The sequence below is a fragment of the Rhopalosiphum maidis genome, chromosome 1 (genome assembly GCF_003676215.2).
Source record: "Rhopalosiphum maidis isolate BTI-1 chromosome 1, ASM367621v3, whole genome shotgun sequence".
In the NCBI taxonomy this organism is placed as follows: domain Eukaryota; kingdom Metazoa; phylum Arthropoda; class Insecta; order Hemiptera; family Aphididae; genus Rhopalosiphum; species Rhopalosiphum maidis.
The window spans coordinates 1,555,231-1,580,264 of NC_040877.1; the positions used below are offsets into that span (position 1 = coordinate 1,555,231).

At 29.5% G+C, this 25,034-nt stretch overlaps 1 pseudogene; it reads left to right on the plus strand.

Annotated features, from left to right (window-relative positions):
* The first annotated feature begins 21,800 nt into the window (after positions 1–21,800).
* On the plus strand, positions 21,801–23,069 carry LOC113549936 (annotated as a pseudogene).
* The last annotated feature ends 1,965 nt before the right edge of the window (positions 23,070–25,034 follow it).

Here is a 25,034-nt window from a genome sequence, read left to right on the forward strand (position 1 = left end):
TAAATTTAGTCCAATAAAGTAAATAAATAATTAGTTATTATTAACTAAAAATAACGTATAAATTGTATACCTAAATATATTATTATGACGGTCTGCGGGTTTCCAGCTACCTGTAACCTGACCTTTTTCTTTTGTGTGTGTTTTATCAGCCAGTAGATCTGAATAATTGTTCCGAGACTTAAAATACTTTCCGTACCATGTTACGATTTCAACAATTTTATTATCTTAGGTTTAGTAAGCAAAAACCACTCGATGGGAAAAGTTCTCTGATACATATGTTTCGCTTATACTAAAATGTAAGTATGGAATTAGTTATTTAATTATTAAGTTATAGAAGTTATATAAGTTTCATGGGGCGGAACCGAGACGGGTGTGCTAGTATAATATAATATTATTATATCATTTGTGAGTTATTTTCGATCGATTGATTGGCAACGTAAATGTAACATCATGACAACGCCAATGTTTTTACGTTGTTGTTGGTTTATTTAGCAAAGTATTTTAATTTCGAAAAATTACTGACGATTTTTAATTAATTAAAATAATATGCAATGACGTAGATGATTATGTGATTACTGATTATTTTTGGTTTTACCTTTTCATTTAAAAACGCATAAATTGTACAAACATCAAATGTAATATAAAATTCACAATTATGGAGATCTATCAATTTACCATATTATAATATTATTTTTAAATCAACCACACATCACATATCATTCGTTTTTGCTTTGGAACACCAGTGGGCAGAGTTTGTATACTATTAATGTCTTGTATTCGATTATATAAGTATTAAATATTAATACTAATAATGTTTATCGTGCGTGAAGTATTTCACTAAACATCATGTTTGTAGACGTCTACGCTTATATACCCGATTCGTATAATAATAAAATTATGAAAATAAGTAAAAATGGTTTTGCAGACAAATATGAATTAGCTATAGTTCACGAAAATTCCGCTTAAATCGATCCAACAGTGACGACATAATATGAACTAAAATTATATTATATTGCAGAATTTCAACATATTATTTCAGCCCCATGTGTGAAGGAAAGCATTTTATCTTATATACCTATATGAAAATATAATTCGATAAAACGCCATTCCTATAAACATCTAGGAAACTACTAATTTTTTTATATTGTTTACGTAAACTATATAAATGTTTTTATTAAAACTTATTTCTCAGAAATAAGCTTAATTTTTATCTTACAATAATAATGTTAATACGGTCATCAGTAATATTAAACAAATTATATTTACCCATACATAAACGTATATACTAATGATAGCATATAACAGAACACTTATTTTATTAATTTAAAACACAGAAAACGTTTAATTTTGTATACAATATTGTAGATTTGTACGATAATGAAATTCACTGCCAGCGACAAGTCGATCTAACAAATTAATAGTAAAGAATTTTGAGGACGTTCGGCGGTATCCAGTCAAAGATTCAGTTCAATTGATCGTACCGGCAGAGAGTTCGGCCACTGACATTATCCTATTATTCAACGGGTTTTTGACGAACAGTATCCAATAAAAGATTTGCCTAGTACATGAATCATCACCGCAAACTTCGAAGAAAGGTATGTAATCTAGATTTTTTGTTTATACTACGGCCATACAAGGGACAGTGGGACTATCCGTCTATATAAAAAAACCGCCTAAGTACGGTAAAAACTACTTTTTTGAAAAAAACTCGTATGCAAGTTTTCGCAGTGAAGGATTTATTTTTCGATTCCGAAACTCTACACGCATTGTCAGAAGGGTTGCCGAAACGGATTGCACGCAAAAAATCACAAAATAATCGATATTTCTTTTTTTTACACTACGGCCGCCCACGGCCCCTGTTCATTTTATGACGTTTTTCACCTTAAAATCTAAATTTATGTATTTATGAGAAGGATGCATTAGGTTAGGTTAGGTTAGCATGTACCTACGTTTATCATCCTTATCGGCCAGTTTAGGTATAATATTTTTAAAGGACGACTTCGATTTGTACTGTATTTTTATTTGTTTTTTTTTTTTTAATTTAATATTTCACTTATTTCGATTGAACTATACGTTTATTGAAACAGTTTAAATCACATTAGTAGGTACCTAAATTATAGTATTTACATACATACACTTACCTACACACCAAGCATACACTAGAACTCACTAATTAGGGACCTCTTCAACTTTTTGAGTTAATATATCATAATTATCGTTAATCACACAGATAAGTAACAGCACAATACCAAGTATTTCGATTACCCTCAAGTACACGGTCTATTAATGTAATGACAATGTGACATATATATTATATGATTATAAGACATAATATTAAAAAAAAAAAAACAGATTGTTGATTCAATTGACAATATTATAATATGTTATAACTTAATAAACGGTCGAACAACTGTCAACCAACAACAGTGTGCTTGTGCAAGTCTCGCGATCCTGCATTTTTGTGGATGCCACCGGCAGGTTATTGATCGTTTTCGACAGGTCGTATTGATTTTTCATTCGGAGACAACAACGGGTCGAGACGCACAGACATGTCACCAGCCATCCCGATACACCGGCAATATTTCGTCGGTGGGGACGGTCCGACGGGTCGAGGCGACGCTCTCCTGCACACGGTGTACTTCGGTGAATTGTCGATCGCTACGAAAATTGCCCGTGACTCGGCGACAGACGCGGTGGGCTCGCACACCACTACGCTGTGCTGCGTGACTGACACGACTGCCGGCAGATCGGTAAATCGCACGTCGTCGTCGTCGGATTGTACGTGCTGCTAGTGATGGCCGTTGACGATCACCGAACCTCCGTTTTGAACCTAACCTTTGATCGTGCACTGCATCGTATCCGGGCAACAGTTCTTGTTCGACAACGCCGTCGGTGTGCTTCTACTTTGTAATGCTGAAATCAGAAACCATATTTATTTTAATATCGAATGACATATTAAGTTTTTTTTGTGTTTTTTCGACTATAAGTATAGTGATAAGACAAACGTTATAAATTAAATATTTTTGATGATTGTATTGATATTATGATTTAATTAAATCTAAGTAACGAGGCTAGGTACTTATGACTAGTATATTAACGATTTAAAAATCATATAAGTTGTATTCGCCGTCATCTCTAATTTATAGAAAATTTGTGTAGAATGTCGTACCATGTTTATACTTTATTCTGAATATCAATTATAATAATAATGTTTTATTATGCGATCGTTCTTTCGATATTATACAACACTAAGTTTATAAAATATATCCTGAGGACTTATGTATTTTGGTAGTATCCGGAGTCGAGACATTGCTTAACTCGCTATTACATTGAGTCGTTTGTTTTGTCATTCTTTACTTACGGTACTCTCCGAGAACTTTATCTTATTAAATACACATACAACACAATATGACTAACGAAAATTAGATATAAATAAAACTACGAATAATGTATGGCATAACACAGTGTACGCGGACGGGACAAGGATAAAAAGAATATTTAGTATACGGCACTCTAGTCACTTCGAAATATAATATTACTTTGAGTTTTGGCCGGTCGGAGGTGGAAGAATATTGCAAGTGTTTTTTTTTTCTTTTACGGTGCGTAACGATAGTAACGGACGGCAAACAGATGCGGTGTGTTATGTTATTGTCCGCGATGAAAGTGGTGATTAATATGCGATTAAAGAGCTACGGATTCGGCGATCACCGGCGCCATAACTCGGACATCGATATCCGATGATAGAAAATACGAGGCAGCAAGTACATCATCCCACAGGTTCTGGTAATGGATAATAATTATCGCCTCGTCAGTTATGTCAATGGTTAAAGCTATGTCTTTAATTTATGTCTATAATATAATGTCTGCATCCGGTCGCCGTCGATGTCCACGTATCAACATCGTAACCGGATATTCTTGATCGGTACAGCTGAAAGTTATATTCCAACCAAATCACTCGAACGCGCCTCAACTATTAATCGTTTACCGCTGTCCGCTGTCTGACTCGTCAGTACTACTGTCCGCTGTCCATTTCACCATAGCCGCTATCCTCACTGACATGATATGCTATAATTGGTTGCTTTCGGTGATTAAGGATCTGCATGTGTACATAAATTATTATTATTTTCTTAAGTGTTGCGTGTACTGGTTATAATATTGCATTATAATATATATATATATATAATAATATAATATATTATATATAAATTATATATATAATATATTATATATTATAATATTGTAATTTATTATTATATTCATTATATATATATACAGTAGAATCCGCTTAATTGTGACACATTGGGCATATTAACCGAATAACTAACAAACCGATACATGTCCGGACTATGCCAATCTTTCCTTATTATTATTGTCCCTTTTATGTGGTGTACCAAATAAGTGGATTCTACAGTATATATATAAAGATAATTTGAATATGACAACGAGTCTGTATTTAAAGTTACTGTTTTGATAATGAATGTATTATATATCTACGACAAAATATAATATTAAAATCAGGGTCACCGTGATAACGTGTTTTTATTTGACTATGTTTAGTCGACCAACTATTTTTTTATGTATTTTAATAAATGGCAATATTTGTGTGTAAGAAATCAATTTAAAATAATAAGTATTAATATTTATAATAATAAACATATTATATCATGAGAATTATATTAAAATCACAAGCCTGTAATATTAGTAATTAGAGTCTAGTTTACTTAAATAATGGAATTAATGACGATAAATTTATTCTGTGGCTTTATTTCTGTGCAGTGTTAATTTGTATTAATTTTAATAATATTAAACCTTGTCAAGTTTCTTCTGAATCACTTCATGTTAGGTATAAGGTATAACTGAATTGTATAGGTCACATCGTGGTTAAAATTAGTGACGTCATGGAAAACTTTTCTAAACCGAGTTTGGTATTAGCCCGCATTGGTCATATATATGTAATAAATGATACATAGGTGTGAAAAAGCACAAATTGAATGTGCGTATATGCCGTTTACGGTATTTTTTCTTTTCTTACCATCCGCTAAAATATACGTCGATATTATGACCTACAGTGTCCATATCCCTTGATATAAATTTATGCAAAAATTTAAATTCGGAGCAGAGTGAGGCACACTTGGCTATACCCTTGTCACTCCACTGGCTATATACCTATTTAATTTTTTATAGTACTTTGGTGTTAAGTAATTAATGTTATTTCTAATTATCGTATATTGGCTATAGACATAATATAAAACGTAATGTATTTATTCATATTTATATTATAATTTATGATAAATGCTTAATTATTAATATCATTAATAATACTAATATTATAAAATAATACACTAACTAAATAATGTTATATGTTGCAGTTTTTTGTCAATGCTCTTCATAAAAAGTTATACAAAATATATTTTGTAAAATCTTATGTTTATTATTAAACAAATATTTAAATGAAACAAAAGATATATTTTTGTTCCTTATACTTATAAGTTATAACACTTAATAAATATTTGAACTTAGCATTGTATGTAAAAGCAAATATAATCTACTCTTAAAAAATATGTTGTATTAAAAAACTATTTATAATATACCGTTAATTCTGAAATAAGTCATTCATTATACAATGATAACTAGGTGAAAATTAATACATAATTAAATGTTCTTCACTTATTACAAAAATATGTGCTAAATTGTATATCTTTCTCTTGTAGTCATATAAACGTATGAATTATAATGTTGAAACGTATGGATTAATTGAATTATTCAATTAATTAAATATTGTAGTTCAATACGTTTTTATGTTTACTTAAGTTTCTGCAATTGTCCTACATCCACGACGCTGTTTGAATGTTATTGTATTTTCTAATATAAATTATTCATCTACAAGTAATTATTATAGTATTAAGAATAGAGAATAGAAATTAGAGAACACAACCTAATTAGGCACTAGAGTCAATTTTCCACTTAAAAATAATTTAATTAAATATTATAATGTTATTATGATAATATTAAAATTATAACTATCATAATATATTATTATATTCCACAAATAAACAATAGCGAGATGACTATGTTATCGGAAATAATTATTTTATTAAGTTAATGTAAACACCGTGCTATATTTTAATGTATAAGTATTTTATAAATATGTATAGATGTGTAGTATTTGTTTTAAGTAACTCTTGTTTTTTTCAATTAATAAATATTTATAACTTTTTGTTTGTTATCAATATTTAAAAAAAAAAATCTAAATTTCTTTATATTTAAACATTTTAAACTATACCTATATGTTTAAACCATATTCAATATACTTATTATAATCATATTGTTATTATTCTTATTAAATATTATATAATACCTTGTTATTGATAATCATTATTTATATATTGTCATTTTTATTATTATTATAATTTGAATCGCATGACATACTATTGTTATTATATTTTTTTTAATTAGTTTATTATTGGCATACCTATTATTATATTATTAAATTTTTGTAACTTTATCCCCGATTGTACTTTGCGGTTCCGTCACGAGTATAAAAGGCCGTACGACCCACCACAGGTCAACAGTCTTTCACCTGATCTTGCTACAGCAAGACCCACCCTGGCAGACTTGCGCATTGAAGGTGAAAGACATCCCCAAATACATATCAGTCGATATTAGTATCAGTCAATAGTGCATAGTTAGAGTATTCCTGCATTGTACTGATTGATTCCTCCGGCGCAGTCAATGGGGCAATAGTGAGTATTCTGGCATTGCACCGACTGTCATCTCAACGTGTTTATTTGTATAAGTATACGTACATATAATATTTTAGCTATGTAAAACTTTCTTTCTCTTATAATTTACTCCAATGATATACTAACTACTTCTCTTTTTTGTTTCTCTTGTAGAAATATTATTGAAATATTTCCACACTTAATCTCTGCTACTTCATAATCTGCTTGATTTACGAATATGGGAATTCAACAAAAATAAGTAACCATGAACCAATAAACGGGTGTTTAATTCCTAACATTATTCGATTATGAACAATATTTTTTGGTAGTCCATTCTAGAACTGTACTAAGGTATTCGAGTTTCAATTGAAAAAAAATACATAACATATAAATCAATAACAATTATTATTGGTTAATCAGTGATGTCCTATTCACAAGTACCTAATTATTGAAATTATTGCAAAAAAACTTAATCGTCCGAAAATTTGCGAATTGTTCGAGAGGAAAATACACAAGTAGGTATACTCCCATCAAAAATACCTGTCACCTATAAAGGCTTATGTCAAGATTCATCCCCAGGGGCATTAAAGAATTTTTTTCCGCTATTGCACACATGTTTTTCAAAACTAACACATTTTTACGCTCTTACAAATACATAAAATTAGTTTTTTTTCAAACCGCTAACAGGTGTCCATGGTAATGAATGAATAGTACATAATTTATATTGTTTAGTAAGTATCATTAGCTAATAAAACTTATATTTAAAGCTAAAATGACCAAATAAATATATATATAAATATAATATATATAATAGTTATACATTATGACGTGTATCACATTACTCGTCTTGTACGGCGCATTGTACAGACAATTTGATTACATTTATGCGTAAAGCAACATACTAATGATAATATAATACCTATAATAATTTCTAATATAAATTTTATTGTATCATCAAAAAGACATATTTTTCATTATTAAACATTTCAAAAAATGTTTATGAATTTGTTTTTTTCTACATACTTTTTGAGAACCTACAACTGAATTATAAATCTAGGAATACTGATGTCAGCATATCTGGACACACGAAAACGTTCAACGACGCAGGACACATAGACTTTAACGACCTGGTGCCATATAGTATAGTTTATCAGAACCACAGTAGAAGACATTGTTCAGCAGCAATCACAATCAAATTGTTAGTGGGTTATTGGCTGGTAACGGCATCCAATTGATTTGTATATAAGCACTACACAGCTATAATTAATGTTCCGCCAAAATTTTAAAATAAATCAGAAATCAATTTTATTATTCATTTTCCTTTTTTTTTTTGCAAACAAAAGTTTACCTATGTTAGTACATAGTATGTTACTTATAAGTTATAACATAAACAACATAATATTTAATAAGTTTAATATAGTTTTTTACTATTATATTTAAATACAGGTTATAATCAACATAGGAATACGACATATTTTTTTTTACTATTAATATTCTAATTATTCTAATTATTATAATAAGAATTTAATAATCGTTATAATTTATTAAGTTTTTCGCAGCGTTAACTTAAACAGCATGGAATTACACAAAGATACAATTTCACTGTTGACGAACCAACGACGTACGTACAATTGTGTTACTCCGGTAAAACCATAGCATGTGGTGATTCAGGATCGTGAGTATGAAAAAGAGGATGCACTACAGAGTTTGACGACAAATCACCAGCGTACGTTCTTCGGCACCCCGTCGTGTGACGAGTTCACGAGTGTCGCACGCTCCGATAGAGTCGCGTTAGACCCCTTCTGCATTGCGGACAGCCGAACACCCGCCTTTTACAATCGCGCGGCCCGGTGGTGACGGCGACACGGTGGTCAGCCGTACCGCAGTAGACAGCGATTGTGCCTCGATGACACCATCACAGCAATTATGGCAAACGTTACTGATTTACGACAGCTCAAAAAATATTCGTTACGGAGCAATGCGACCGACTGCTTGATGGTGACGAAACGATGCATTGTGCGTACAAACGTAACGACAAGTGGTAGTGAAGTTGCTTGAGGCGATCGAAACACCGGCGAAAAGGCCGGACAACAATGATAAAAATATTAAAGACGTACTGAAGCGTTTAGCACCGAATAGATGGCGGCGACGTGGTGGCCCACTCGGACGCACCTCAATATAATAACGGCCCAGTGATGTACAACGTTTTCGCGTTGCAACTCGAGCTGAGGCTGACGAACGGCCGAACGCAATGGGAGACGCGTAAAAATAATAAGCCGATCCAAATCGCAAAAGGTATTTTGCGATCGTACTAAAATACAATGTATTGGTGCAGGAGACGTCTCACCAAGATATATTGTAAAAATAAAAAAAAAATAGAAATAAATCAAATATCAAATATCAAATAATATGAGGTTACGGAAACACACCACCGATGGTCAGCAGATGTTTGAGTGCTGATGTGACGATGTCTAATTGTGGTGGCACGACGGTACTGAACGATATGCATATAATATATATAAATATTATATTATTATATGTATCCTGACTGTGTCTGTGCCCTCACCGGACTGTAATTTAATTGGTATTGCAGTTGACCAACACAAAGCTGACCTGTGAACAATTTTCGCAGCCGTTGTAAAGTGATAGTGGCTATCACTGTAATATTTGGGGTATTGTAGTCGGGCGGCGTCTTTAACCGCGGTGCTTTTAAAGCTTAACACCATGCCACTAAGGTCTTTGCGTGGCCGAATAAAGTGTGCAGTTGACTTATACCGAAATAATAACCTTACCTATTGCAGTGTCTTCATTTGTACCGTGCTGGGTATATATTTGCTTTTTAAAAATCCAATATTGTAGAATAATTAGACCCAATTTATAAATTGATTGGCCTGAAAAATTGATAATAGTTTGAGCTTAAATTGGCCTGCCTTTTTTTGCCATGCTGTTGATATTAAAACTCGGAAACATGGTAAACCGAATTTGTCCAATCAGGCTATGAGTCTTGGTCAATACAGCTAACAGCTATACTTAGGAGTATAGAATGTCTAAAAAAAAATAACATGGATTAACTAAGCAGTCTGCGATCTATAAAATACTAATACATCATTTTTTGAGTAATATTAATTAATTTTAGTTGTACTATTACAAACTAAAAATTAGAAAATTAATCTATATAATGTTGTAATTTTAATAGTTCAGCTCCAATAGCTGTCTATCTAAACTAAATATTTACAATAAAAAATTATTATATCATAGGACATAGACAGTTATATTTATTATTGATTTATATAGTATATTGTATATCTTTTATTATATAATAATATTAAGTATAATACTAGAATTAGACAAGTGTTGAATTCAAATATTATTAACCGTAGGATGGGTATTATATTTTAAAATAAGTTTGCAAGTTATCGTGGTGAAGGATTTAATTTTCGATTCTGAAAATTTACACGCATCGTCGGACAGGTCCGTAAAACAGTTTACGTGCAAAAAAACACCAAATAGTCGATATTTCTTTTTATACTACGGCCGCCCACGGCCCCTGTTTATTTATTGACGTTTTTCACCTAAAAATCTAAATATACGTATTTTTAAGATGGAAGCGTACTGGCGATGACTCTAAATACGTGGATACCTGTACAAGGGATCATTGGACCATCCTACCATATCAGAAAATTGCTGAAAATCCAAATTTAAGTACGGTAAAACCACTTTTTTGAAAAATAATGTATTGCAAGTTTTTGTAGTGAAGGATTTATTTTTCGACTCTGAAACATTTCACACATCGTCAGACAGGTTGCTGAAACGGATTGTATGCGAAAAAACTGAAAATAGTCTTGATTTTTATTTTTTATGCTACGTTTGCCCACTGCCCTTGCGTATTTTTTGACGTTTTTCACCAAAATAACTAAAATTACGTATTTTTAAGATGGAAGCGTACTGGCGATGACTCTACGTGGAAACCTGTTCAAGGGACCGTTGGATCTTCCTCCCATATTACAATGTCTAATGAAGTGTTTTAACATACTATCTGTACTTTAACTTGACACTTGGTATACCTTTAATCGAGAACATTATTATATTTAGCTGAATAGATATTTTTTTTATAAGTGTTTTAAAAAATAATGTTATATCTTTTAGGTATTGATAAAATAAATGATAATAATGTACGTAACTACAAATTAGTTAGTGTTGATTCAGTGTCGAGTGTATTGTTTCACTTAAATATCGTTTTTGTGCGTAAAATATGTAGTCGCTCAGCAATTCATTATTCATCTTGGTATGTGATTTGCATTGTTCGTATTGCCATCACATATATAATACTGGTCATCTGTGCATCGACCCGGTCTGTTTTCGTTGAACAGTTCATCTGCGACATTGAGAAAATACTGCAATAAATCAGTGTTGTATTCAATCTTTTTTTTTACTACGCATGGCGTTTAAAGTAGACCATTTTAAGTGCAAATTTCTATTAATTTATGAAGTGGGTTTACACTTATTACAACAATATTGGATTTCAAATAAGCATGGGCATACCCTGCGCAGTACAAACGACGCCACTGCAAAAAGTAAGCTTATTATATCGTTTTAAGTTAACTACGCACTTTATTCAGCCATCCAAAGACTTTGACAACATGGTGGTGAAACCGTGGTTCTGATACTCTATACTATATGGCACCAGGTCATTAAAGTGTATGTGTTGAACATTTTCGAGGGTCCAGATATGCTGACATCGGTATTCCTAGATTTATCATTCAGTTGTAAGTTCACACGTAGTATGTAGAAAAAAAACAAATTCATACGCATTTCAAAAGGTATAATGAAAAAAAAGGTTTTTTTGAAGATACAATAAAATGTTGATTAGACATTATAATAGGTATTGTAATATTATCAATTATATGTTGCTTTGTGCATCTTGACAATAGAATAAAAATACTACTTTCGTAGGCTCATTTCACAATACCATTACTATGCTTCTAGCATTATACCTATTTAATACTTATAGTTTTTTAGTAGTTAGTATTATTTATTTTTATTGTATATTGGCTTTAGACATATTTTAAAACGTAAAATATATTTAATCATGTTTAATTTTATAATTTATAATAAATAGAATATTTTTCTGGCTAAATAATGTTTTTTATTATTTTTTTTTTAATATATATAAGAAACTAATTAACTACTTTATTATTATTTTTTTATTTTGCTATCACTTTATTATTTTATTTTTCAAACATTTTTAGTTTTTATTTTATTATTAGTAAAGTACAAAGTTTTTTCTAACGTTAGTAATCGACAATATCGGATGGAAATTTCTATAATTTCTAATATATGTATCAAAACACATCTTTAATTAGCGTCGTTTTAATTTAGCGTTTCGTCAGTGATGTAAATGGAAAACCAATATGTTAATTGTACAAAAGAAGAAGAATTTTGCGCAGTCAATTTATTTTTTAATTTTTAAATTAAAATTATTTTAATTATTTTCTTTCCGCATAAATAAAATCTTTGCCATACTAACTATTATTTTTTATACTTTTTAATTTACTATAATAAAATGTATGTTACTTGTATATATTATTTAATAAAATAATAACATGCCGTGTTATGACATAATATTATATAGAACTTCACTGCTTTTTAAACCCGAGTGTAGTTCGATCATAACCTTTGTTTTTTTTAAGGGTGCAGTTCATCCATTAACTTTATTAACCAAAGTGCTATCAGGCCCAGCTCAATTGCTTAAACACACCTATCAAACTTGAGTTCTGCCGCACCTTACATGTAAATATTTCATAAAATCTATAATACAAACATTTTAAATTCCGCCCTGTGCATGGGCCTATGTCACCTACGCCTTGAGTCTTGCTTGAGTGCAATCGAACTAAAATGAGTGCAAATCGACCTTACCCATAATATTTATATAAGATATTTACTAACCTAACCGGTTAAGTATATTTTCATATTATTGTAAATTGTTATTGTCATTTTGTTTGAATAATATTCATTATTCATTAATCATTATCAATACAACGTATCACGACTACTTATTATTATTTTATTGTTACTGTCGGAATTTTCCATCAATTCCGATATTCTCAATACATTTTTTTTATTATGGTATACTGTTTATAATATTTTCTATTCTCCTTCTATTCCGTCTCTCATAAACTATATGAATTACAGTGCACTATCACCGTACAGCTAGTATATTTGCTTTTTAAATATCCAATATTGTGTAGTAATTAGACCCAATTTATAAATTGATTATCATGAAAAATTTATAGTAGTTTGCGCTTAAAGTGTCCTGCCTTTATACGCCATACTGTTGATGTTAAAACTCAGAAACTCGGTGAATCGAATTCGTCCAATCAGGCTTTGAGTCTTGGCCAACACAGCTAACAGCTATATTTAGGAATATAGGAGGTCTAAAATAGAATAACATGGATTAACTGACCAGTCTGCGATCCATAAAATATTTATGTATCAGTTTATAAGTAATATTTATTTATTTTAGTTGTACTATTAAAAACTAAAAATTAGAAAATCAATCTATAAAGTGTTGTAATTTTAATAGTTCAGCTCCAATAGCTGTCTATCTAATCTAAATATTTTCAATAAATTATTATTATATCATAGGACAATTTTAAATGTCGTTCTATGCGAGGGCCTATCCTTTGAGTGTTGCTTGAGTGCAATCGAACTGAAATGAGTGCAAATTGACCTTACTCATAATAATATAATATTGATATAAGATAATCACTAACCTAACCTTTTAAGTATATTATCATAACATTGTAAATTGTTATGTTTTGAATAATTTTCATTATTCATTATCAATACATCGTATAACGACTGTTATTATTATTTTGATTTTACTGTCGGAATTGTAATATTACCTGGTGACATAAACTATTACGCCACGGCTCGTTACACCGAGTTACCCATCGCAAAAATCTGTTGTATCGATATTTATACATAAAATTAAAATAAATTAAATATAATGTTATTATAATATTATTTTAGTTATTATTATTGTTTGTATTGTGTTTTTAATTAAATGTGTACAAATAATAAATTTAAAAATGTTAAGACACGTACACGCATCATTTATCACATATATTATTATAAGCAGCTGGTACCAAACTCGGTGTAGAAAAACTGTGCGAACCGTCACTAATTGCAACCACGATGTGTCCTATAATTCAGTTATACAGTAAATGTAAACATACGCTGTCGTGGAAGGAACAGGCTGAGGACGGTAAACGGTATACATCGACGAGACAGTCCATAGAGCCAATAGTAAATAATATATGTCTGAACTGGACAGCGGCGCGTAGAACAGCGCAATCGTAGTCACCGCAATTCCAATCGCTGGCTATATTCCGGATGGTCTGGTATTTCCGACGCTCACCTCATCGCCCAACTCCTCTATCACCACAGGACAAACCACGTCATCGCTTACTACGGCGTCTTGAACGAGTGGCAGTTGAACATTTTCTGTGTCGACCAACTCCACGGTCTCGATATCCGGTGTTTTAATAACTTCGTCTGGTTTAATCGGCCGATTTGAAAGATTTCTTCGATTATATTTTCTGACGACATGTACGTGTGCGCGTCAGATGTACCGCTGTCGTTCTCCATGCATAATACAACCATTGTTTGAATAACGTCAAAAGCACGTACCATATGAATAGATTTATCGTCTTCGTCTATGACGCCAAATACGTTATTAATTAAGTCAAATTTAATGGAGCACAGTGCTGTGTAAATAGTTATTATGTGTTTAATATCGATAATATGTGACATTGCGTGGAGAAGAAATCTAGTAATGATGTTTAACGTATAGGACTGATGAAATGCAAATGAACTAGAAATATATTTCGTCTATCATCGGCGGCCGGGAATTTTGATAATTTCACAGACGACGGGTATTGCGATGATTTTGATTTGTACTGTACTTTTAGATGTGTTATTCTTTAACAATAATAACGTATCATTTCTTTAGATTGAAATATACGTGTAAACATTTTAAATAACACTAAAAATACTTAAATTAACTTAACAAACTTAAATTTATGTAGTTATGTAAAGTCAGTAAGTTTAATATATTTTACGAGTTGGCACGTTGGAAATTCCCAATAATAAATATATATTATAATATTATATCATCTATGAGCTATTTCAGATCGATTGATTGGCAACGAAAATATAACACCACGACAACGTGAATGTTTTGATGTTGTTGTTTGTTTATTAAGCAAACTATTTTAATTTCGAAAAATTTTCGACAATTTTGAATTTCTTAACCTAATATATATTTATAATATAGATGATTTTGTGATTATGTATTTATTTTTTTATCTTTTCATCTAAAAATGCATATAATGTTTAATACAACCGCCGAGTATGCTATAATAATACAAGTTTTCTTACTTACATGTTCAAACAATTGCATGTTGTACCTTATATTACACTTAATACATTTTAAATTTAAAACTTATCTCACCTAATTTAATTATTTACTTTACCTCTTTTATTATTGATACCTTTAAAATAGTAGAATAAACAATCACGTGCAAAATGAATTATATAACTTATTTATTGGTCACGATGATTCAATAATAATTAACCAACTTGGATATTATTTTAATTTTAAATTTAAAAATCTTTTCTTATAGCTTAACTCAAAATCTAAGACCCTTATAAAGTTTTTATGTTTTATTAATATGCTAAATTTTAATCATAAAATAATGAATTTTATCGTAAATGTTCATAATAAATAAAAATTTAATAATTATATACCTGCAAACGTATAACATTATTATAAATCTTTTCCAGACCGTATTTATTTTAGAAAAAAAATTTATAAAATATTATAATATAATAATACTAATTGTCAAAATAAATATGATGTGTTCCTATGTTGATTATAACCTGTATTTAAATTTAAAAGTAAAAAATTAACTTTTTAAATAATTTTATTTAAACTTATTATATATCCTGTTGTTTATGTTACTACTTATAAGTAACATATTAATATAGGTAAGCTTTTATTTGCAAAAGAAAAGTTGAATGAATAATTCCTTTGATTATAAATACTAGTATTTTTTCTGACTGATTTTACAATTTTGGCGGATCACTTATACCAAGTCCACAGGAATCCCGTTAAGAACTACTGTTTGTAGTGAAAATGCGTATGGTTTCGATACCGCCATCCTACAATGTTACGTAGGATACTATGTATATAATGTATACAATTCAACTGGATGCCGTTACCAGCCAATTACCCACTAACAATTTGATTGTCATTGCTGCTGACCAATGTCTCCTATCGTGGTTCTGATTCTCTATACTAAATGGCACCAGGTCGTTAAAGTCTATGTGTCCTGCGTCGTTGAACGCTTTCGTGGGTCCAGAGATGCTGACATCCGTATTCCTAGATTTATCATTCATTTGTAGGTTCTCACAAATTATGTATAAAAATACAAATTCATACACATTTTTTGAAATGTTTTTTTTTTGCATCTATAATGAAAAATATGTCTTTTTGAAGGTATAATAAAATTTCTAATAGACATTATTATAGGTATTATATTATCATTAATATGTTAATCTACGCATAGATGTAATCAAATTGTCTGTACAATGCGCCGTATAAGACGAGTAATGTGATACAAGTTATAATGTATTACTATTATATATATATTTATTTGGTCATTTTAGATTTAAATATAGGTGTTATTAGCTATAGATACTTACTAAACAATATAAATTATGTATTAATCATTCATTACCATGCACACCTGTTAGCGGTTTGAAAAAAAACTAATTTTATGTATTTTTAAGAATGTTATAATGTGTTAGACTTAAAAAACATGTTGGCAATAGCGGAAGAAAAGTCTCTAGTGCCCCTGAATATATGAATACGAAAATATTTAAAAATGCATGTATAATTACAAAATTGTCGTTTTGATAATAGAATAAAAATTCTAATTTGGTAGGCTACTTCCGCAGTACCGTTACTACACCTCTGGCTATTTAATACTTAGAGTGATTTAGTAATTAGTATTATTTATTTTCATTTTTTGTTGGCTATACACATAATTTTAAACTTAAATTGTATTTATTCATGTTTTATATAATAATTTATAATAAATATAAATAAATTAATATTTTGCTGGCTTTTACCACTTTTTAATTTTTTTATTTCATTCAAAAATATTTTTAAACATTTTTAGTTTTTATTTTCATAAATAACATTTACTTTTTATCGACTACTGTTTTTATTTATAAATTATAAATGTTTCCCATGACTTTTTTTAACTTTACATATTTTAAATTAAGAACGGTTTTTATTCTTCAAAACACAGACCCGAAATAGTTTTATAACCTCGTAATGCACTTTAACAATTCGCGTACACAATAGATCTGTTACCACCGATAGAGAAATCTGCAAATATACAACAAAAATGAAATTAATATGATAAACTAACGGTACCAGGTCACTTGCCCGTCTGTCATTTACCCTTCAGACATTTCCTCGTAATCACTTCACCGAAAGTCATTTTCTCGACCAATATCTTTCCTTTTTAATATAATTATTTTTATTTACTGGTACACAAATGTGAGGCTGTTTTTTTCATTTTTTTCAATGTTTATGGCGAAAAATACAAAATTTCCCAGAAATACGTCAAAAAATATACGAATTATGCAGATTTCGCTTTGAAAATAAATCAAATAATAGCTTTAGATTTTGTTCCTGCGCCATCTGTTGTTAAGAAATTCGCAGAATTAATGTCTCAACAGTTTTATGTAGACAATGAAGAGTTATCACTTCATTTAATTGATTATTTTGAAAAACATTGACTAACTTCCAGTTGGTATAACTAGAAGAAATAAACATCTACCCCAATATTTGATTTAAAATTATGGAACCAATATGATACTTCACAAATGGGTGGTTTACCAAAAAAAAAAAAAAATAGTGTTGAAGGTTGGCAAAGAATATTTTCGTTTTTGTTAGCTGCGTCTCATTCTACCATATGGTGACTTATTGAGATTGTTAAAAAAGAACAACATTTAACCGAGATAAAAATTAATCAATTCATCACTGGACAAACACCTTCTGCAAAAAAAAATATACCGGGATGTTGCTAAACGTATAGAAGATAATATGTCCACATATGATGAACGTAATATAAATGAATAAGTACTTAATTTGAATTACTAATAATTTAGAACAACCACATTAAAATGTTTTATGGTAAATTTTATACTATACTTATTATAAATAACCATTTAACAAGATTGTATAAATACAACAAGATTATATAAATATAATATTAGCGGGGAGAGGTATTAGACGGGGAAATGGTAGACGGGGAGGCATCCATGAATCAAACAAACGATTACTATAAAGTATGACACGCTGGTCACTATCGTTATTGATGTTTGGAATATAAAGACGCACCTGTTAGTTATGCAGCCGTAAAAACGTTTTGATTATTATTTTGTTGTACACACATAAGTACATTAGAAGAACGATAGCGATGTACACATGAAGCCGTTTGGATTACCGCGTCGTTACACAGTGGCTATCGCTATTGCGTCGTGACGGACCATACAGCGGCTATTGATGAACACGTTGTCCACGACTCAGACCCAATAGTGATGACTACGTTAGCGACGACGTATTGATGGAAAAGGCGGTACTGGTTGAGTTGCTTGGAATAAAAATGTCAGCAGTGTCGACTCAGCTGCTGTTTCCGTGTACGGTGTAACCGGTGCAGGTGCGCGAGATCGACGGCGACAGGATACAGACAGTATTACCGACAGCCAACAGGACGATGGTTACACAGAATTAGAACTTGTGCGATGGCTGTCTGCAGACTACAGAGTCCTGTCCGCAGTAATTTACACGTGCATTCGCCGTCGTCGAAAACTATATACATCAGCTGTTCTCCGTACACGTACGTTATAGTCAAAACCGAACGTATAATTAAGCGTGTTCGTGGCAATTTTCAGCCAAGGAGTAATATATATAAATATATATATATATATATATAAATATGACCAGTAGCTGTATGATTTGAACAAAATCTCATTGGTGTCCCACAATATGTCAATGCGCTGTGGCGCTATAATATTATACAGTATAATAATATACTTATAATATTTTAATAACAATTACAATTTATTACTCCCAAAATAAAAAAATAAGCATAAAAAGTATAAGTATATATTATATCACAAGTTAATTTTTCATAGACCCTACAGGAATCCATTTTTAAAATATTTTATACCATATCATTATATAGTGTTCTAATTATACACTCGATAAATCCATTATAATATGCATGTACCGATTATTACGAACTTACAACTTGCAATCTTGATAATAGTATAATTTGCAGGTTACATATCATTTTATTTTTTTAGTGGAAGGAGTGACGTACAAATCGTAAAATTAGGTTGGAAACGACGTAATTCTATAGTAGCAAAGGATATAGAATTGCTTACACTCTGTCAACTATAGCCTGATCCTTATATAGGAGCACAATACAATGTTATTTGAACTTGATGATGTACGTTGGATGGTAGCTACTAGTTACTGACTGTATACAATAATACCTCTTAGTAATTATAGAAAACTAAATGTATTATTTGTTCAAAAATGTATAGGATTTCATTTTGTTTATACTGTTTACCGAAACACCTAAATCAAAAGTAAGAACAACCACAATTTGGAAATGTGTTGAACTATTTCCGAACAAGTGTACATCAATATGGTAAAAAACTATAAATAACAATTACATATAAATATAATAACTATAATAAGAGTGATCTTCAAATAAAAACGCTTTGTCACATTTATATATATATATTTATATATATATATATATATATATATATATATATAAATATATATATTTATGTATAAATATATATATTTATGTATCTATTTGCGACACAAAAACCAATCTAACTAACAAAACTATAATGAAATTAATCATACAACGAATTAAATCAATACTAATCCGTCATACACACTTATTGGCTCTATCGAAGTAGAGTTATGAAAATTATTATAAAATCTAGTCAAATCCTCACATAAGTAGATAGAATATAATTTAAGTATGATGAAAAATCAACTGCAGTGTAGAAAAATGTTACCGATGGCGAAAATAGAGCGAGAAAATGTTGCGTTATTGAGAGACGTACAGCAATGAATGTACGGATGCAGATCCACGACTACCATCACCGAGATATATCAAATATATTTAATATAATCAAGGCAGCCAAAGCGGTACCGCAAAGTCAGTATAGATGCTATTATTATATATACTGATATATATGATAATTTTGTATGAGCTATAAAAATTATAATCATAATAAAATTATTTTGTTAATTTGTAAAAATGATTTTTTTATATTTATTAATATATAGTTCTTGTTAGCAATGATTATTCATAAATATAAATCTGTGTATTAGCATATTATGAAATAAAAAAAAATATAATAAATAAAAATATTATAAAATATATAATAAATCATAAAACAAATAACTTATATATTATAGTCGACTATGTTGTAGATAATTAATATGAATGATATAAATCATTAACTAAATTAATAACTTTAAGTTCGTTGAATAAGATACAGTAATAATAACGAAAAATTATGTTTAACAGCGGTATTTAAAGGATTAATCAGTAAGTATAAAACAAAACCACGTATCGAGGAGTAATTGAGTAAACCAGTATTACAAATAAAAGTAATTTACGTACATTTCTTAAGTTATAAACAGCGCGCTGGTGTCTATATTCCAAATTAGTATATTGCGTTCTAAACTTTATTTTACACACAACCTCCACACATCGATCATTTGCGTGTGCCTACACATTTTCTAAAAGTGTTGGTATATATTAAATTGTTATGCTGATATTAATACTATAATAAATACGTACTTATTAATATTTTAACTATTTGAAATTTATAAACATAAGTTCAAATATTGATTTAATGTTATAACTTATAAGTGTTAGGAACAAAAAATGTCTTCTTTTTCATTTAAAAATAAATTCATCAAAATATTTGTTTAATCATAAACTTAAGATTTCACAAAATAATTAAAACTTTTTGTGAAGAGCTTATACAAATACAAATCTACGTGAAAAAAAACTACAACATATTCAATGAACGATTCTAAAATTACGGTTTTAAATATTTGTAAACATTTTACAGAACGGTTTTAAACTCAATTAAATTAAGTACAATAATAATTATAGTTAAAACTGATGTATAGTATATTATTAACAATAATAAGAAATAAACAGTTTAATAGATATATAGTTTATAAGTTCATTATATTTATTTAAAGAAAACATTATTTAGTTAGCGTCTTATTTTATAAGCATTTATCATAAATTATAATATAAAAATGAATAAATAGCTTACGTATTATATTATGCCCATAGCCAACAAAACCGACGAGGCGATAATTATTATCCATTACCAGAACCTCAGCGGTCGTGTACATTCTGCCTCGTAAAAAAAAAAAAGGCTCACGATATTCTTCCACCTCCGACCGGCCATAACTCAAAGTAATATTATACTTCAACGCGACTAGTGCTGTATACTTTTTATTCTTTTTAACTTTGTCCCATCCGCGTACATTGTGTTATGCCATAGATTATTTGTGTCTTCAGTCATATCTAATTTACGATATTCATTATTTGTTGTTTATGTATTTAATTAGGTAAAGCTCTCGGAGGATACCGTAATAAAGAATGTCAAAACAAACGATTCAGGTCCGATTTGCCGACACCCAATTCACCGAATACTCGTCTCACCAACACGGAAACCGGTTTACGGTAAAAATAAAAAATGTTCCGATTCGTCAACAAAACGTAATTTCATAAAATATAAAAATAATTTTTATTTGGAAATCTAGAATATTACAATCTAAAATCAAAATGTTGATAAAACTATACTATGATATTAATGAAATTTGTCAGTTTGTATAATCATTGCGTCGTCAGTTAGTTATATATTAAAATTAAATTTAAAATGTCGTGGTTGATAATAACTTCTGAACGAGATGGCCAACTTTTATTTTTGGATAATTTTATACATCGAATTGATAGAACAAGAGGTTTTAACCATTATTATAAATGTATTGATGATTATGGAGGTCGAGCAATACACAGAGAAGATTCCAATAATGCTATAATGTCAAAAAACGCATATCCATTCGATGCATGGAATCCAATTGGCTGAACGTGGTTTTCGAAATAAGATTAAAGTGAGTTTGTTTTAATTTATACAATTTTATTCACGAGTCTTATACTATTTTTTAAAATTAATTTTTAATACGTGTTTTATAACTTGAAAATAACTTATTTGAAGGACGAAGTGGTGATAAATCCCACAAAGACTATACCACAGACACTTAATGAAATCCGAAGATCAATTAAGGCTTCAGGAATAGAGGATTCTACGGAAGCCGAAGTAAGGTAAAGGATACAATATCAATTTATACCAGTGTAAAAAGTTTGACATACAGGAAACATATGAAATTAATGCAACGTTACCTAAAAAGCTGTCTGAATTAGAATTGAAGGTAATTGGCGATCAACGAATGATGGAAAAGATTTTCTTTTAGGTATTTATTCTAAATTATTTAAATGATTTAATTATAAATACTATTACTAATTATAATATTATTACCTACAGTATTTGATGGCACGGATAATAAAATCGTTGTATTTGGTACCGAAGGATTTTTACGACGTCTTTGTTCTAGTAATACAGTTTTTATGGATGGTACATTTAAGTCAGCACCAAAAATGTTTACACAAATTGTATACCTTACACTGCTTTGTTATAGGAATGATGATACCCCTAATAGTTATAATATAAATTTTATAATTTAGTAAAATACTAATTATTTATGTTTAAATATATTCTTTTAGGCTTATGCATTATTGCACAGTAAAAGTACATCGACATATTTGAGAATGTTTGAAATAATAAAACAAGCGGCATTGAGAAATGGATTAAAGTTCAATCCTACTTGTTTCCAAATAGATTTTGAAATTGGAATGATTGTCTCCATTCGGCAGTGTTTGGTTCTGATACACCCATAAAAGGGTGTCTATTTCACTTTCAGCAATCTATTTGGCATTAAGTTCAAAGTCTTACGATAATATATTTGCCGATAATATTAAAAAAGTTGTTCGTCGTCTTTATTCGTAAGCCATAGTTCCGATTAAACAAATTGAGTCAGAAAGGAAATATAACTTTTTACGTAATTTGTACGAACTTAGTAAAACTTAATTTTTTAAAATTATAATTTTAGGTGTGCTAAAATTATTAAATTATTTTACCGAAACATACTTGGATCCAGATATTTGTCTATTTAATAGCAATATGAGTATTCATTTTAATACAGATGGAGTAAGGACCATAAACCACCTTGAAACATGGCATGCAGCTCTTAATAAAGCTGTTGGTAGATAAAAGCCAAATATTTTTATTTTAATCAAAGAGCTACACAACTAACAAACAAACTTCGAGCATGACCTTATAGCACAAAATAACTGCAATCGACCACAAAAGATAAAAACTAAATATAGACAATAAGAAAAAAGGTTATCATTTTCAAAAGATAGGTAAAGCGTTTATGATATATAATAATACATTTTTTTCTAACATTTGGAATTATAATTTTAGGTTACAAAATGGTACGATTTGTATTATGGAACACTTAAATGCAATAATGTTTCATTTTCATTTATAAAACAGAAGCTTATAATGTTAATTTATAGTTTTAATATTTGACTTGAACAATATTCGTGAATTATACAAATAATTTAAAACAATAAAAAATGATATAGTTTAATTAGTAAGTATAATTCATCATAATATAGTGTGTCCTAAAATCGGGTGTCGGTAAATTGATTTGTCGACCAATCAGTACACGAATCGGACTCAATGTATTAGTGAGTTAAGTAAAGTCTTGATACTACCAAAATACATGCCATGAGAATAATATATTTTATAAACTTAGTGTTGTATAATATCGAAATAACGATAGCATCATAAAAAATTATTATTAGAATTAATATCCAAAATAAAGTATAAACATGGCACGACATTTTAAACAAATTTTCTAAACCTTAAAGATGACAGCGAATACAATTAATATTATTTTTAAATCGTTAATATATTAATCATAAGTACCTAGCCTCGTTACTTAGATTTAGTTAAAACATAATATAAATACAACATTAAAAGTATTTAATTAATAATGTTTGCCTTATCACGATACTTATTGTAAAAAAATGACGGCGAGGTAGTATAGTTACATAAGTATGAACATAATATGTTATTCGATATTAAAATAAATATAATTTTGTTTTATTTAGACTCTGATAGTCTAATGTCAGCATTACAAAGTATTGGTAAACTGACGGCAGTGTAGAATTGCACTGCTTTTTAAACCCGAGTGTAGTTCGATCTTTACTTTTTTTTGTAATTGAAGCAGTTTAGGCATTACCTTTATTTACCTATGTGCAATCAGGTCCGGCTCAAATGTTTAAACACACCTATCAAACTTGAGTTTTGCCGCACCTTACATGTAAATACTTCATAAAATCTATAATCCAAACATTTTAAATTCCGCCCTTTGCATGGGCCTATGTCGCCTACACCTTGATCTTGCTTGAGTGCAATCGAACTAAAATGATTACAAATCGACCTTACCCATAATATTAATATAAGATAATTACTAACCAAACCGGTTAAGTATATTATCATATTATTGTAAATTGTTATTGTCATTTCGTTTTGATAATTTTCATTGTTCATTAATCATTATCAATACAACGTATCTCGACTACTTATTATTATTTTATTTTTACTATCGGAATTGTTTATCAATTTCGATATTCTCAATACAATTTTTTATTATGGTATACTGTTTATAATATTTTCTATTCTCCTTCCATTCCGTCTCTCATAAACTATATGAATTACAGTTCACTATCACCGCAAAGCTAGTACAAGTACTGTTCCAAAACGTGCAGTAACCACTAACCACAATCGATCGACTGTCAGCCGACAATATTACCTGGTGACATATACTATTACCGCATCGACCTACTACAGCTGGTCACACCGGGTTGCTTCCACACAAATCTATTGTATCGAAATTTATAGATAAAATTAAAATAAATGAAAAATAATGTTATTAAATTATTATTATTATTATTATTATTATTTGTATAATAATACAATTAT